Here is a 17,283-nt window from a genome sequence, read left to right as displayed (position 1 = left end):
TTTTTTTTGTTGTTATTATTTAGGGTTTGGGATTTTTTTTGTTATTATTTGGGGTTTGTTGGGTTTTTTTTGGTTATTATTTGGGGTTTGTTGGGTTTTTCTTATTATTTGGGGTTTTTTTTTGTTGTTATTATTTGGGGTTTGGGTTTTTTTTCTTTTTTGCAAAGCTTTCCCAACAAAACCCAAGCCAAAGCTCATCCCAGCACACTGAGCCCATAAACCACCTCTGCTGCCCCTGGGATTCAGGAGGATCCCACATTCCAGGTCCCATCCTGACTTGGGATGCCAGGAGCCCTCCACCACCCTCCCCTGAGCAGGAAACAGCAAATCCTTCCAACCAAACCCCAACAAGGTCACGCTTCAAAGTTATTCCCCAAACCCAGAGTCTTGCAAAGGTAGGAGAAGCTCCCAGGAGAGGCAGTGAACAATATCCATGAGTTTCTCATGACCTTACGGAGATTGCCATGACAACACCGCCTCGATCCTCCAAACATGGATATATTCATTTGATTCATTTGCACTGGTGTGATTGAGAATAATTAGAGTGAGATTCCCCGGGCCGGGGAGTCACAGCCGTGCACGGCTCTGCCAGCAGAGCCCAAGTTTCAAGGGAAGCAGCCTCAAATTTAAATGTAAAAAAGAAAACCGACAACACTCTTCGGAGCCGCGTGACCTAATTCATTATAAAGAATGTCAGTTAGCAAACCTTTTAAATAAAACATTAAGCTAGAGGTAATTTGAAGCCTTGTGGATTTTGTTTTACTCAATTATTTTCTAATGCTTCAACTTCAAGAATAAATATGCAGGAATCAAAAAAAAAAAAAAAAAAAAAGGAATACTAAGGGTTTCATTTAATTCTTTTTTCAAAAGAAATGAAGACATTCATACTAAACCAAAATACCCTCAACCAAGCCGGATTTTTAATTAAAACTTTTATGTCCTACAAGATTCTTCAAGGTTATAATATCTGCTCCCACATCATGAGGCAGCATCACGCTCACACAAGGGCGAGCCCAACATCCACGTTAGAACAACCTGTGCTATGCATTGCTATACCTTATTTCCAGGACATCCACTCACAAATTAAACCAGGCTGGAATGCTATTTCTTCCCTGCCCCATAATTTCCACAACCACGTGCAATTTTCACTCTGTTGGGAAGAGTTTCCCTGCAGCAGAATGAGGCAAGGGATGATCATGCTGGCCTCTGCTTGGGTTTTATTAATGCCTGGTGGTAAGAGTGAGGCAGGTGGGGATGTGAAACCTGCAGAAGGGCAGCAGAGGGTAAAAACCACTGCTGATGCTCACAGCCTAAAATGAGGTTAATTGGGAAAATGGGGAAAAGAAAGGGAGTCACAGAAACCCGGAGTAGTTTGGTTGGAAGGGACATTAAAGCTCACCCAGTGCCACCCCTGCCATGGGCAGGGACACCTTCCATGTCCCAGGCTGCTCTAAACCCTGTCCAGCCTGGCCTTGGACATTTCCAGGGATGGGGCAGCCACAGTTTCTCTGGAAGGAGCTCAATGAACACTGCAAATGCTCTTCTAAGAAATACAACAAAACAAAACAAAAAAGAAAGTCATAAAGAGGCATCCTCTGAAGAAAAAAAAAAAAAAAAAAAAACAACAGTTAGAGCAGTTGGAGCTAAATATTTGATTTGATTTTGGCAGCATCACCCTTTTCCAGAGGCTACCAGAAAGAGATTTGCAGGAATGTGCTTAACACCGCGCTGCTACAAGTCTGTGCTACAAAACATTCCAAAAACAAAGAAACCCAGAAGATAAAAAGATTCCTTTCCGCCACACTGTTCAGAATAAAACACCTCCCTACTCTGATTCAGCCTTCCTTGCAATGTTTAAAAAATAAAAAGTCAGCTTTTCCCTGCAATTTACCCAGTGGGGTCCAGCAGGGACCCCCAGCACTCCCACCCTGACCCCGGAGATGCCAGGGAAGCAGAGCCAACTCAGGTAACCCCTCACTGCTCTGATTTTCAGGTCACAACCACACCCCGGGGCCACTTTCGGGGTGTTAAAAGTTCTGTGTCACCACAGGAAGGATTTGGTGTTGGTGGAAGTGTGAAGGGTGGAACTCACATCGCACCCGCCCCAACCCTGCTGCACCCAGGGCTCCTTTTCAGGGCAGAAAACTCCGGATAAAGCCATTCTCTGCAGCGGGGAATAAACAAGGATTAGAATTCACCCGTTCATAACAAGGAAACCCTGCAGCTAGAGGTGGAGTCAGGCAGTGCCAGAACATCCAGCCTAAGTTGCTCGACGAATGCTAACTATGACTTCCAGCTTATTTATCTAATTTGGGTTGATTTTTAAATATCGAGTTATCTAGCCAGACACAAAAAGGGAGCCTGAAAATTTCCCGTGTTGGTGAAAACTCTCCCTGCTGCCGTAATTCAATCTACATGTCTGAATATTACTGACTTTTCTCAATCACATTTGTATTGAGAAATCAGGACCTCGTTTTCTCAAAATGGTGTTAAGTGCCTGGAAAACGGGGTTCTACAGCAAATGAGCCTCTCCAAAGCTGACGGTGATGCACAGCCTGCAAGTATTTTAGTAATTTACAATATTTATCAGGCTCTATTTTTGCCAATCAATCCATAAGAAGAGCAGAACAGCCAATACCTATAAAACAACCCTCTCGATTTCAGCACAGGCTGCTTTCCGTGCGAGAAAGGGGCAGCTCTGAACTGATACAACCAGTTTGCAACACACACAAAAAAAATACACATAGGAGGGATGAAGTCAGTGGCAAAATCCTCAATGGCTTCAGCCGGGCCAGGATTACCTCCAGGAACGTGCTGATGCTTGGAGAAACAGCAGGGAGATGCCAAGGCTGGAGAAAAGGAGGCTCAGGGAAGATCTTATTGCTCTCTACAACTCCTGACAGGAGGGAGCAGCCAGGCCAGGGCAGGCTCTGCTCCCAGGGAACAGGGACAGGACAGGGAACAGCCTCCAGCTGTGCCAGGGAAGGGGCAACTTGGAGATCAGCAGGAATTTCTCCATGGAAAGGGTGGCCAGGCACTGCCCAGGGAGTGCCCATCCCCTGGAGGCGTCCTGGACGTGGCACTCAGTGCTCTGGGCTGGGGACAAGACTGGGGTGGGTCACAGGTCGATGATCCCAGAGGTTTTTCCAGCCTCAGTGATCCTGTGAAGGCTGTATGGGGCAGGACCAGCCCTCCCACCCCGGTGTCCAACCTCCCAGCACCCCCATCCAGGGTGGACTGACTGCTCCCAGTGACCCAGAGGCTGAAACTGGTGGCCCTGGACGCCTGGGGAGTCTGTCCCTGTGGAATCTATCCCAGCCCTGCTCCTTGGAACTGCTGCTCGTGCCGAGGGTGGTGCTGAGCATCCCCACCCCACGGAACACCAGGCACCAGCACGTAATTTCAGAGAGCACCAAACAGCTGAGACCATCAGAGGCTGTAATCGCCATTAGGGCGGATTTGAGACAACAATCCAAGCACAAAAACCCTCCCTGACCATCCCTGAACCCACGAGGTACCACGCACCCCCCCCAGCCCCAGCCCTGCTTTTAAAATTCAGCCTTTATCAGCTCGAGTTGAGCAAATCCAGTCAAAAGGCAGAAACGGATTGTGCTAGTAAGCAGAAAAACTGTTACATCTTCCGAATGTAATTTTGCCAAAAGCCTCTGCACAATTTTTTTTGTCACGCTTTGCATTATGAAGGAAATTTCTTTTTAGAAGAACAGGAGAATGATTTGCATAATATTCTTTGCAAGTTAATATCAGCCTCTGATAATGATCTCTGCATAATGCAAAAACGTTTGAGAAGACTGTTACAACACTAAGTAATCATATTTTAAATTATGTTTCCCTTTATAGAAAGGTGTTGCAAAAACACACAGACATGAAATCTGTCTGTTGAAGTCCCAAGAACCACCTGACCATCTTCCCACTATTCTACTGTTACAGATTGCAACACCGCCTTTCAAAATCTTACAAAACAAATTACGCTGCAACAGTCTGGCTTCACAGAAGGCAGAGCTTTTTCCTGTGCTGCCGCTCCGGCACATTACATTTCACAAGAGCCTCTGATGTGCTGCAGGGGTTAAGCAAGGGCCCAGAAATGAAGCTGTAAGAGCAGCAGACGTGGCTGTTCAGGCAGATTGTCCCAGCTCACGCTGGCAGCGGGCGCAGGTGGCAGTGCCAGGGCATGCCCTGCCTGCCACCAGGGCAGGGGACGCTGATTTAGCTGGGTGGTTCCTGCCTCACAGATGGAGCACTGTGACAACCCCACCGGGCCAGGTGTCCCCTCCCAGCAGGCAGGGATGTCCCCAAAAATCCTTTGAGGGACGAGGTGCAGGGTGCAGCCAGGGGATCTCCGCTCACTGCCTGGTTGGGGCAGGAACTCAAGAGAAAAGCAGAGAAAAGCAGAGGTCCAGGAGGAAGCCATTTGTACAGCTCTGCTGGGCAGCATCCTGTCAGATGTGGGTGATTTCCCTCAGCCCATCTCCAAAGGGGGATGTGGGTGGGAAGCTAATGCACTTGGATATTAAATACTTAATATGTCACTACAGCTTAACAGCCACAGGCAAGTGGTTTAAACCCGAGCTAACCTCCCCAGAGCTGCAAGGAACAGAGGGAGGCTCCCAGGACAGCAGGAGGTGGAATCAGGAGCGAAGAGACACTTTGGGACCAGTCATACAAACGACGTGGCTCAGATTTGGGGTGAAGCATGGAGCAGGATCCACGGGGTGGGCTGTGCTCCCAAGGGCAGTGCCAACACCAGAGCGTGTCCCAGAGAGCCACTGTGCCCACGGCAGCCTCAGGAGCACAGTGGGCAGCACGTACAGTGCAGTGCCACCCACGCCCGTGACACACACAACAGGGCATCATTCAGCCCGCCTGGTGGGTGGTTCTTGTCCCACCTACAAAGTGAAGACTCAAATTCAAATGCCAGATCTGAGCAGCCAAGGCAAGGAGAAAAGAGCCTCTGGGATGTCAGTCTGAGCTCGCTGAGGCAGCTCAAGCACTGCCCTGGGTATGAAACCATCCCAGACTCATGAGATCATTCCTTGGTATCTTGGAGAGTTTGTCCAGCTACATCCAGCAATGGGCAGGAAAACAATCCTGCACCCCATCCCATCTCCCCTTCACATACCTTCTGAAGCAAGTTCCAAGCAGCTCCTTGCTACACCTCATCCCAGGCTTCCTCAAATGCATTGCGAGGTTGGGTTTTTCTTCAAAAACTGCCAGCAAATCTCTCCCTTTTCTCCCCAAACTGACATATCCATCCACACTGGTGGGTGGTACCCCCAAGACACAACTCCTAAGCTCCCAACCCACCTCCAGGCACCTGGACAGCCATCACCTGGACACCAGGAGGGAAAACTTCTCCCAGCAAACACAGCAGCCGCTGGCACGTGCGCCGGGGCGGGCACCAGGGTGTGGGAACCGCCTGCACCAAATATTTCCATTGCTAATGCTGCACCCTGGGTCTTGTACAGCATTCCTGAGGTGCACAGGAAAGGTCAGGAGCAGGCTGCAGGGTGGGGAGTGGACACCAAAGCACCCAAACAGCACAAATCCCTCAGGCACAGCCAGGGGAGGCTGCAGGAGCACGGCTCCCCTGGGGCTGGCACTTGGCATCACCTGTGATGCTTCACAAATACACTACAATTGAACTGCACCTAAGGTGCTTCCAGGATTTTGGGGGGAAAAAGCCACTTGGGAGGTGTCAAAAAGAACCAAGGAATCATGAAAGTCACTCTACAGAAGAGTGGTAAAAGCCACTGGAATATTTTTGTTTAAAATCATTTGCAACACTTTGCACTGTGGACATCACCAAGGTGCAACCAGAGTTCTCTGTGTTTTGATGATGGCCAAGCAAAAAAATTAAACTCAATGCTCTGCCCAGTTGTGCTGGGGTGACAGCCTGGACCAGACACACACAGGCTGCAGGTTCTCTTGGTTTCTCTACCCCCTCCAAGTTGTGCTGCCCTCCCGTCCCCTGCAAAGAGTTAAATTCTCCCTCCTGCACCATTTCTCCTGCCAAATGCAGATTAGTCAGCAACTACTGCAGGATACACCTCTCCTAAGGCACTCATGAACAAAGCAACAGCCAGTTAGGGATCTTAAAGGGAAGGTGAATGAGGAAACTTCCTAAACTTGATTGCAAAAATATTCATGAAGGTACCCTGTGGCTCAGGATACCTCCAGCTGCTCTGCTGAAGCTCCCACTGGCTCCCAAGGGAATGCAGAGGTGTGCTGGACACTAAATCAGTGCTGCAAGCTGGAATTAGAATCCACCAGTGAATCTGAACAGCACCCAGAGCCAAACCCCCAGTCTGGGGACACAGTCCCAGCCCTCACTGAGCCTGAGCCCAGAGCAAACCTTGGGATGGAGGCTCCCACCGCCCCACCACAGCACTGCAGGTACCCTGGGCTCCATCTACATGTTTACAGTCACACAAAGAAACCAAACACCCAGCAGTCATCTCAGAGGCCAGTTATTAGATCACTTGAAATGAGCTGAAATGAAATTCCCACAGGTTTTATTGGACTACTGAGATATTGATTCTGGTGTGCCTCTCACTCAGCCTGCAGCACAGAAATTCACCCTGCTGGAAATCCCACCTGCGTGCTGGGCCAGAAAATTCACTGGCAATGTCCAGGGCTGCTCTTCCTGGGTCTAGAACTTTCCCTTCCCCTAAGGATGTTTAGCTTGAGTGGCACAGATGCTGCAGGTTTCACCCAAAGGCACAAACCACCCTTTGGGGTACCCCTGTGGCAGAACACACCCCCAGTTCACCTGACCAGCTGAGCTGGGGCAAGGATGGATCCCCATCCCTGCCACTATTTCACAATTTTGAATCCCCATCCCCGATTCTCCCAGGTTATAAATTCACGCGATGCCTCGACAACAAAACAACACCACTATAAATTACTCTAATTTTTTTTTTTTTTTTTAGCCACATAAAAAGGGAGTAAAACAATTAAACCCCAGGCCCTGCTGCGTGTGCAGAGGCACTCCAGAGCTCTGAGGAAGCACTTCCCAGCCCGGCTGCCCGGAGCCCGGTCCCTGTGATGCGGTGCCAGCGGCAGCTCTGTGCTTCACGCCTGGCTGCCCACGGCATGAGCCCAGCCCGGGGCACTGCCAGCCCAGTGTTCTCCTGCTCTCCCCAGCCCTGCAGATGTTTCAGCTCCACTGGGCTCCCTGGCCAGCCCAGCAGCAGCCACCCCTCCTCTCCTGCCCGCCTCGGAAGGCCGTGAGTGGCTGGGAGCTCTGCGGCTTGCACGGTTCTGTTCAGCTTTTCGCTTTTGAAAGAAAATATCTCAATAAAAATTCATGCTTGCAGCATAAACACAAGCTGGGCCGGTACTTCCACTCCTCCCTCGGCGGGATGTGCTCATCCCTTGACTTCCAGCTCAGCCAGTCCTGAGGTGCATCACTGCCTGGACAGCAGCACACCCGCCCTCCCAAAAACCCCAAACCCCATCCTCGTGCTGGCAAGGACAATGCTCATCCCTAAAGGACCTGCCCTTCCCAATCTATCCAACATCCCACAGGAGGTGTAAGGCTCTTGGGCAGCACAGGCAGAGCCCTGGAGGTGTCCAGAAGCTGGGACTGACCAGCACAGAGTGTTCTGGATGGGCTGGAGTGGCTGAGCACAGCCCGTGGCCCCCATGCAGCCATGGCACGGATCCTGGGAGCTGTGTGGTGAGTCAAGAAGCCCTGATGTTGGATCCACTGCACAGCCTGTGAATTAGTCAATCCTCCTCTTTCCCCTGGGGAGGGGGGCTGGTCCCAATTCAAATATTGTGTAAGCTGAAAAAGAGCCTCATAAAAAAAAAACAAAAACCAAAAAACCAGACCCAAACAGATAAAATGCAGAAATACTATTTTGGAGGAACCGGGGAAAGCTGAAGCAATAATGACAAACGATTCCTTGCTGTTCTCCCATTCCCTTCCTCCCAGGGCCTTAAAAAGGCTTCTCACCATCCCACTCCAGCCCTGCTCACATTACACTGGGATCAACCAAAGCAGAGTCTGGTGCTCGTGTCCTGCCCAAGGTCACCGTGGCAGCCAGAGCCCAGGAGGAGCCCAGCCTGGAGCTTCTGGAGCTTCCCAGGGCTCCAGCCCTGCCCCTGACCTCGGCATTCCCACATTCCCAGGCATGGCTGGGGGAACACACGACCTGGGGAGTGATGGAGCAACAGGGCTGGGCTTTGTTGGGTTCATTTCCATGGACACCATGCAGAAAGCCAAGGCAACCTTCCCAACTTGCCCTTTTTTCCAAGGCTTTTCTCTCTTCCTCCTTTTCTTCCCCCCAGTTCTTAAAATCCAATTATAGCACGACTCTCTCAGCAGGGGTCAGTGTGGAATAAGAATCGCCCGAGTTAATGGACATGAGACCAAGAAAGATTAATGCCTAAATGGTTTCAAAAGTTGTATGATGCCGATTTCATTAACATTTTAATTGTAATGTATCTTTTTAATCTTCTTTCACACTAATGGTTTTTATATGCTTCAAAAAAAGAAGAAAAAAAAACTGCTGACAACAAAAATATCAACATACCAAAATTAACAGACGGAACTGAGTGCTGTAATGGGAACTGAATGAAATGCAGAAATCCATGTTAATGATGCATTAAGAGTAGAAACTGTGCTCAGACAAGAGTCAAAAATTCAGCCCTACACTTGCATGCCCTGACTTTGAACAGTGGCACCTTTCCCCAGGTGCTCAGCACAGCCCCACGTTGTGTCTTTCAGGGGGAAAAAAAACCCCAACCTGTCAAGTTACTTACACTTAAATGTACGTTTCATAATCACTTACAAGTTTTATAAAAAAAAAACATATAGAAACAACTCCAGCAGCTTTACCAAATGCAGAGGTTTATCCAAAAAAAGAAAAGCTGGTAATTAATCTAATTTAACCAGGGTGAGAGAAAGGAGCAGCAGGTTCAGGGGAGGAGGTTGCTGCTGCTGTCCATCCCCTTCTCCGTGGAATGGCAGGAGAAGGCTGTGGCTGTCACCCCTCCCTGGGCTCAGGCACCTAAACACAGCAGAATTCCCAGACAGGAAAGATGCTGTTGCAACCGCCGTGCAAAAATTTATTTTACTTAATTAGAAGACAATTAAACTTAAGCAATAATGTTTCATTAAGCATGGGCATGTATTGATGATGTTAGCATGGATAAATGGAGGCACAGAAGGAGCAGATAATTGGGGAGCAGACAGATGAAGTTTTAAACAACTTTGGTTTGTAAAATGAGTGAGAGATACGGTTCTGTCACTTGCCCTGAGGCCAAGCTGCAGCTGCAAGGGTGAGGCAAAAACCACAAAGTTTTCATTCCCCGTCCATGAGAACTTCTTAGAAGGCAGAAGATCCTGTCAGAGGGATTCAAAGCCTCCTTATGCCCATTAGGAAATCATAATCCCTAAGTTTGCCATGAGGATGTGATTCCAGTCACAAGAGAATAACCAAAATGCACATTATCCTACTCAGGTTTAGGCCTTTAAGGTTGCTGCAGCTGGTGAGGTGCTGAGGGAGGCTTCCAGTGAAGGGCACCTATGCAGAGAGGTTATTCCTGCTTGTGGGAATTTCACCCCAAAGGACTCAGCCATGCCTCTGCCAGGAGGGGTCTGTACTCCCCCAGGGCAGCCAGGCTCATGCATCCCACTGGAAGTCTCCCAGCAAGCCCCATCTGCCTCTTCCCTTGGAAATCAAATCCTTTTATCCACCTTCAAATGGATAAATCCCCACTCCCCATCTCCTCTGGGCACCTTGCCATTGCCTTCTGCGTGGCACACCACGGAACACCAACCCTTCACTGATGTCTCACGTTAAACCTCTGTGGAGCATGACCCCATAAAGCTCAGGAGGGCCAAAACATGATCACCCCTCTGCCCTGTCACCACTGCCCAGCCTCTCCTACAGCCTCCCTGCAAGCATTGATGCTCTCTCCTGCTTCCCTAATGCTTCCTGAAATCCAAGCGTGAATGTTTGTCCTATGACAGGGAGAACTGGCATGTAAAACATGTCCCCCCACACAAAATGTATATATATATCCCAGGCTGCCATATGCTTCCCAGTGGATACCATGGCAGGAACGCTCTGTGGAGCGCAGCCAGCGCTGGCAGGACCCTTCTCCACCTCCAGCTCAGCCCCACTGAACCCCCAGCTCCTTGCACAGGCTGTGCTGCTGAAATCCTGCCCTGAACACCCAGCACTGGCTGCTGAACCCCAATCCACACATCCAGATCGTCCAGAGGAGCCCTGATCGCCACCGAGATGCTGCAGGGGGGAAAAGAGGGATTCTCTCCTATTCTCTCCTGCTGCTCTCACGAGTGATGAACAGATCCTGATGGTGGCTTCGTGGGGATGACACCGGGGAGGTGAAGGGTTTAATCTCATCCCAGTGACTATATATGGTCACCCTGATGGAGCCACCTCCCTCTGCTCACGCTCTGCTGCCCTTGGCTCCTGGCACAAACTGGCAGGGCCTGGGCACGGCGCCGGCGCGCCAGAAGTCAGCAGACTCCCCACGTTCCTGTGCTCCCTCTCCCCCTTTCCCAATTTTTTCTGGCTTGTAAAAATCTTTTATCAGTTAAAAACCAGAGAGAATGCGCAAATACTCAAGAAAAAAAAAAAAACTTGAAACATTTTAAGAGCGCTTTATAGAGAATTGTTGCACGGTGGAAAAAAAAAACAAGCTGTCAAGTTATCTATGCTTAAATGTACATTTCATAATCACTTAGATGTTTTATGAAAAAAAAAATAAAATCAATCTTTTGGTGAAAAGTGTATCAATTTATTCAGCCCACACAGGCTGGTTTGTTAGTGCAGGGTAGTTGGTGGCTGCAATTCCTGCCCCCCACCCCCCCATCCACCCACCTAGGGGGGAAAAAATGCACTGAAATACTTGTCTTCATAGGAAATGCAACACCAAGAAATGTACTTGACACACAAAATTCTGTGAAAAGTCTGACGTGAGGACCTCTGAAAAGCCTGAGGCCAAACAGCCCCGGGAACACACACAGCACAAAACCTGTGCCAAGGGCTATTTATCTTCATTTTATCCCATTGAGCCAGGAGCTTTCAGGGGGTCTCGGTCACCGTACCAGAGAACTGTTCTCATCACCACTGTCCCAACAGCACAGCATCCCCCATCCCTCCTGTCCAGCCCAGCCTGGATCTGTGGGATCCTTCACAGGGCTGAACCCCCCAGCAGGGAGAAGGAGGAAGCTCCACACGCTGCCTCCATCCTCTGTCCCAGCAGTCTGATTTTTATTACCTCCGTCCCCATTTAGGAGTAACCACATGACAAACCCGAGCGCAATCCTGCCCGGGGAGCTCGCCTGGGATTGCCTCTCCCTCCCCGGGAACACAGCATTTTAGCAAGTTTTCCCTTCACAGCAGAATTTGTGGCTACAAAGAATGTAATATTTAATTATTTTTTTTTTCAGATCCCTGTTCTGCCTCCAAACATTTGCTTAAAAACAAGTTGAACTTAAAAAAAACCCCAAAACCCCAACAAAAAATAAACCACTAATGAATCACAGTTCCTAGCAAATGAGCAATTGCAGTTGACACAATGAATTATGCCTGAAGCAAGCTGGGAAACATATTTTGCAAATGATCTCATCCACAGGCAAACCTGGCATGACACTTGATTTGCTAAAAAAGACACAAAGCCTGTCAAAATTCCTGTCACTCCGCAAATAAAGTCAGGTAGAGAAAACCAACAGCCTCACCCTCTTTTAAGCACGCTTCACCTATTTCCCAACCGCTCTACAGGCTTGATTTAATAAAATTAAAAAACCCCACACGCCCTCCTGTAGGTGTGCCCACCCCAGTGGGTCTGAGGGCTACGGGATCCGCTGCCACTTCCCTGGATGAGGAGTAAATGGGCTGGGAAGCTGCTCTTTGGATGCCAAACACAGGCTCAGCTCGATTTAAAGCCTAATTGCAGCAAGATCCGATGCTCGATGCTCGCTCTGGCCATTAGGTATGGCAGGGAACTCACAATTCCTTTTCATTTCCTCCAACTGCATGCCGGGTTTTGTTTCTTTCATTACATTCAAGTAAGCTCAAAGGTTAGAAAAGAGGGGGGAAAAAGCCACTCAAGTGCAGCCCCCCCTGCTCCTCAGCATCCCTGGAGCTGTCTGGAGCAGTTCCCTTTGGCCCAGCACATCCCACCCTATTTCCCCACCTGAAAACTGCTGGCTCAGAAAACCTGGAAAGACTCAAAGCCATGGCTGAACCCTCCTTCTAACCCCATTTTGTCAGGCTCGAGTATTTTTAAGCACAGAGCAAAGCAGGAGCCGAGTCCCAGCACTCTTTCCCGGGTTGTTCCATGGTGTTTGTCCCCAGCTCTGATCCCATCCCTGCCCACCCCACAGCCCTCCAGGACCACGGGCTGTGCAACACAGCCTGAAATAAATATTTCCACTCCAAGGTGAGCTGGGCTGTGTCCCCAGCCAGGAAAGCACAGCCTGGAGTTTTCTCCCAAGCAGCCCAGAGGCTCTGGCAGGAGCTCTGCTGGTGCTCCTTCCCTGGCCAGCAATGCTGCAAAGTGGCCTCGCTCCTCCTGACACCTCCAGCTGGGATCTGAGCCAAAGCCCAGTCCACAGGGACTCACCTGGATGCTCCAGCCAGGCTCAAGCTCAAGGAGAAGGGATTTTTCTTTTCTGGACTAACAAGCAGTGAGGATGCTCCGTGTCCCCCCCTGAGCGTGGTGATGCTGCCCTGTCACTGGCACCAGCCAGGAGGAGCCAAAATCTGCCTCCAATTCCAGCAGGCTCCCTCAGGAAAGCACAGGCATGACTAGGAGAGCTAAAAGGCTTTTATATTGCCAGAGGGCTCCAAAAATACCACTTCCAAAGCGATCCACGCATCCCGGCTAATGGCACCCATCTCTCACAACAAAGGAGGGCTCTGGGAAAAGCTTGGGGAGCTCTGGACAAAGTTTTGGGAATACAAAAACAGCCACAGGCCAACCAAGACACAAACCACACCTCTGGCCCCAGTGGGACCCCCTGTTCCTGCCTTGACGCCTGGCTTTGCTCTCTGTAATTCCAGCCGCCTTGGGAGGTTTTTTTTTGACAAATTTTAAGCTTCAGAAATCCATCCCCACCCTCCTCTGTCCCAATAGGACAGCTTTAACCCAGTGAAGCCTTAATTAAAAGGCCTCTGGAGGAGGAAAAACCCCAAAACACAGCAGTTACAGCAACAGAAGGACATTTACTCTCAGGAGGGAGAGGATGAGACCACTAATTTTTTTTTAATACTTGCCACTTACTTCAAGTCCAAGCATTATCACCTCCATCATCCTCACCTTGGGGTCACAGCCTCAGATGGGCAAGCCACAGCAAGTCAGCCTCTAAGGAACAGCTCGGCTTTGCTCTTTTTATTTAAAAGCTTTCAGAATTTCAGAGCAGGCTGTGAATCTGGCAGGAAATTTGGGGAGAGGCGTGCTGAGATGCTGCACTTTGGAGCAGCCCCGCTTCTCCCGGGGAGCCCAGTGGCAGTGTCCCCACGGAGGAGCAGCAGCAGCAGCAATCATCCCGGCTTGTTTACCGATCCCAGCTTCTCCTGCTGTTTAATATTTCAGCCGGAGAAGGTGAGCCGGCACGCCAGCCCCTCAATTACGCAGGGCGAGAGGCAAACACTTGGCAGGCAGCGAGCACATCAAGCTGCCCACAAGCCTCGCAAATGCCTCCGGAAAGGAGGAGGGGGAAGAGAGGAAAAAAAAAAAAAAAAAAAAATAAAAGGGAATATTCAAATTAATGAGCCGGCGGGTAATGGAGACTTGGCTGGAAGTGATCCTGCACTTCGCCATCGGCCGGGCCGGCGGAGCACAGGCGATGTACCGCTGGCTTTCCTAGGGCAGGGAAGATGTTCGGAGAAGTCCTTGAGCGCTGAACTACGGCAGGCTGCGGCGGGCAGGGCAGCGCTGCCCCAGCCCAGCCCAGCCCAGCCCCGTCCCCACTTTCCGCACCAGCGGAGCGGCTCCAGCCCCCCACAACAGAGGGGTCCCCGCCGGGATGGGGCACACCGCCCGCCCCACGGCTGGGAGGTCCATCCCCAAACCCCAGTTTCGGGGTTCGGCCGCGTTTTGCATTTCAACCTCTCCCTCCCCGCAGAGCCCAACTCGGAGCCCGCGCCCGCATCGATCCGCGACCCCCATCCCGCAGCCCCGGGGGGTTCCGCACCCCCAATCCCGCATTGCCGCAGCACCGCCGGGAACCCCCGGAGCCCCAAACCCCGCTTCCCACGGGGTACCGGGGGGCTGAGCCCCGGCAGGTCCCCCCTGCCCTTCCCCTCCCGCCCCACCCGGGACCCGCGGGGCTGCGATGTTGCGTGTGCCCCCAGCCCGGCCCGGCCCGGCCCGGCACGGTTCGGCCCGGCACGGTTCGGCCCGGGGCCATGCGGGCTCGGCGCTGCCCCGGAGGGGCTGAGGGGCCGGGCCGGGGTGCCGGGGCCGGGCCGGGGTCCCGGGGCTGCGCTCACCTGCGGGGCGCCGGCCCCCGAGGCTGCCCTGGGCCTGACGCGGCGGGGCCGGGCGGCGGCAGGAAGTGATTCCAGCCGCTCCTCACATGGACTTTCCCTGACCTCGCCCAGCAGCCGCCGCACAGACCGGCCCGGCGGGACCGGCACCGGCAGCGCCTCCGCGCCAGGGCCGCCCGCGGGGCGGGGGCGGGCGGGGGCGGCCCCGGCCGGGGGGACCCGCGGGAGGAGCCGCGGGGGGCGGGACCCGCCGCGGACACCGCGAACCCCCCGGGCCGCTCCCCCGGCCCCGGGCCCCGAGGGGCGGGCACGGCCCGAGCGGGGCGGGAACCGCGGGGCTCGGCTGTGCCTCCGGCTCGGAATGCGCTCTGCCTTTCATTTCATTTTATCTTATTGTATCTTATTTTATTTTATTTTATTTTATTTTATTTTATTTTATTTTATTTTATTTTATTTTATTTTATTTTATTTTATTTTATTTTATTTTATTTTATTTTATTTTATTTTATTCTATTCTATTCTATTCTATTTTAATATTATTTTATTCTATTTATTCTCTTCTATTCTAGTCTATTTTAATATTATTTTATTCAATTCTAATATATTATAGTCTATTTTAATATTATTTTATTCTAGTCTATTCTCTTTTAATATTATTTCATTTTATAATTATTTTATTCTATTCTATTTTATTCTATTCTATTCTATTCTATTACAATTTTATTCTATTCCATTCTCTTTTAATATAATTTCATTCTATTTTTATTCTATTATTTATTTTATTCTATTCTAATATTATTTTATTCTATTCTTTTTTAATATAATTTTATTTCTTTTACATTTTATTATATTCTATTCTCTTTTATTTTTTTTAATTTTCTGGTTTATTTTTATTTTTACTTATTTTTTCCCTATTTTATTTTATTTTCATTTAGGCTATTTTATTTTTATTTTATTGTATTTTCGCTTATTATTTAATCTCATTTGAATCTTTATTTTATATTATTACTTTTTTGCTGTTTATATTATTAATTTCCTTTTGCTATTTTGGTTTCTTAATTCCATTTATTTTGTCTGTTTATATTTTATCTAACTTTATTTTTCTTTTTAATTAATTTCATTATTTTCTTCTTAATTTCCTATTCATTTCTTCCTTTTACCTGAAAATTTATTTTTTTCTTTTTTATTTTTCACCTTATTTAATATATTTTTCATTTAATCTCATTCCTGTTGCTTATTTATGTTTACCTTTATTTTCTTAATTATTATATAAAGAGCTTCCATTCCTAGGAAAACCCACTGGAGTTTTGGCATTTATCCCAGCTCAGATTTGGTGTCACAGGGAGATTCTCTGTGCTGACCCACAGCTCCAGGGCTGCCCCTTTTCCACACCCTCCTCCTGCAGAAAAACCCTTTAAAGCATCACAAAAAGCAAAGTAATACGAGGTGGGACTGCTCGAGCCTTGTGGGCACATTTCCATTCCAAATTTCATCCTACAGCTTAAAAAAATTTAAAAAGTCTTTTTGCTTTGTTGCCTCCCTAAGCCCAAAATATTAAAATCAGCAAATTTGCATGATGAAAGGTGCAGCGTTGGCCCCACGTCTGCTAAAGGAATTTCAAAGGAGTAACAAAAAACCTCTTTAAAGCAGGAGCCTCTTGCTGTCTGCTTTGCATGCGAGATTGTGTCAGAACTTCTTTGGATCTGGAAGTTTCTCTCCTCTCACACTCACCAACATTCATCATTTCGAGGCTGCCTTAAAATCTGCAGCAAAATATCCCCATATTTTAAAAATCAGCATTGAATGCCTAGAACTGCTCAAGGCTGAGGAATTTCATTAGCACTTGACACTTTAAAAAACAGTGTCAGGTCAGGACAAACACATTTGCTTTTCTGCTCAAGATAAATTCGGGGTTTTTTTTTTAGAAATGATGCATGAGAAATACGTCCCCAGCCGCATTCTGAGCAGAACTCTTCCCATGTGAGATCCCAGCTGCCCTTCCTGGCTTCTCATGGAAGCAGCTCCACATCAGCTCACCTGGGAGGAGAGATGGGCAAAGGGGGGATGGCTTCCAGCAGGGTTAGGTGGGATTTTGGCCAGAAATCCTTCCCTGGGAGGCTGGGGATGCCCCTGGATCCCTGGAAGTGTCCCAGGCCAGGTTGGACAGGGCTTGGAGCCACCTGGCGCAGGGAGAGGTGAAATATGAGAAATATCTCCTGCAAGAATTTCCCTGGCCAAGGAGATGCTCCAAACCACCACCTGTGGCTACAGCGCTGCTCCAGGGGGGCAAACAGCCCTTGGGGTGCCCAGAGCTGCTCCAGGGGGGCAAACAGTCCTTGGGGTGCCCACAATGTCCCCCTGTCCCTTCCTGAGCGCCACAGCCACATCTGCATGTCCCTGTGTCACACGGGATGTGGGGACACATCTGCATGTCCCTGTGTCACACGGGACGTGGGGACACATCAGCATGTCCGTGTGACAGAGGATGTGGGGACACATCAGCGTGTCCCTGTGTCACAGGGGACGTGGGGACACATCAGGGTGTCCCTGTGTCACAGAGGATGTGGGGACACATCTGCATGTTGCTGTGTCACAGAGGACACGGGGACACATCAGGGTGTCCCTGTGTCACAGAGGACGTGGGGACACGGCCCAGGGAACTCGTGTGGAATTTGGGGCTTGGGAGCCCCCAGCACCTCCCTGGGGGTCTCAGAACTTCCAGCCACATTCCAGCTGCAGAGCTGGAAAACTCCTGCTCCCCTGCAGTGCTCCACCAGGAGAGGAAATCCGAGCT

The 17,283-nt window shown here is 49.7% G+C and overlaps 1 protein-coding gene across 2 annotated transcripts in view; it reads right to left on the bottom strand.

The window, feature by feature from the left end:
* The window catches only part of NACC2 (NACC family member 2), a 49,721-nt gene extending 35,022 nt beyond the window's left edge, over window positions 1-14,699 (bottom strand). Inside the window, exon 1 of one of the 2 annotated variants that reach the window (XM_030287034.4) lies at window positions 14,493-14,699. The gene's annotated coding sequence lies outside the window, so the exon portion shown is untranslated. The remainder of the gene's footprint in view (window positions 1-14,492) is intronic. The other variant, XM_030287030.4, reaches the window with a different exon arrangement.
* Window positions 14,700-17,283: the final 2,584 nt, after the last annotated feature.

The sequence above is a fragment of the Taeniopygia guttata genome, chromosome 17 (genome assembly GCF_048771995.1).
Source record: "Taeniopygia guttata chromosome 17, bTaeGut7.mat, whole genome shotgun sequence".
Classification (NCBI taxonomy): domain Eukaryota; kingdom Metazoa; phylum Chordata; class Aves; order Passeriformes; family Estrildidae; genus Taeniopygia; species Taeniopygia guttata.
This window is presented reverse-complemented; position numbering and strand designations above follow the sequence as displayed.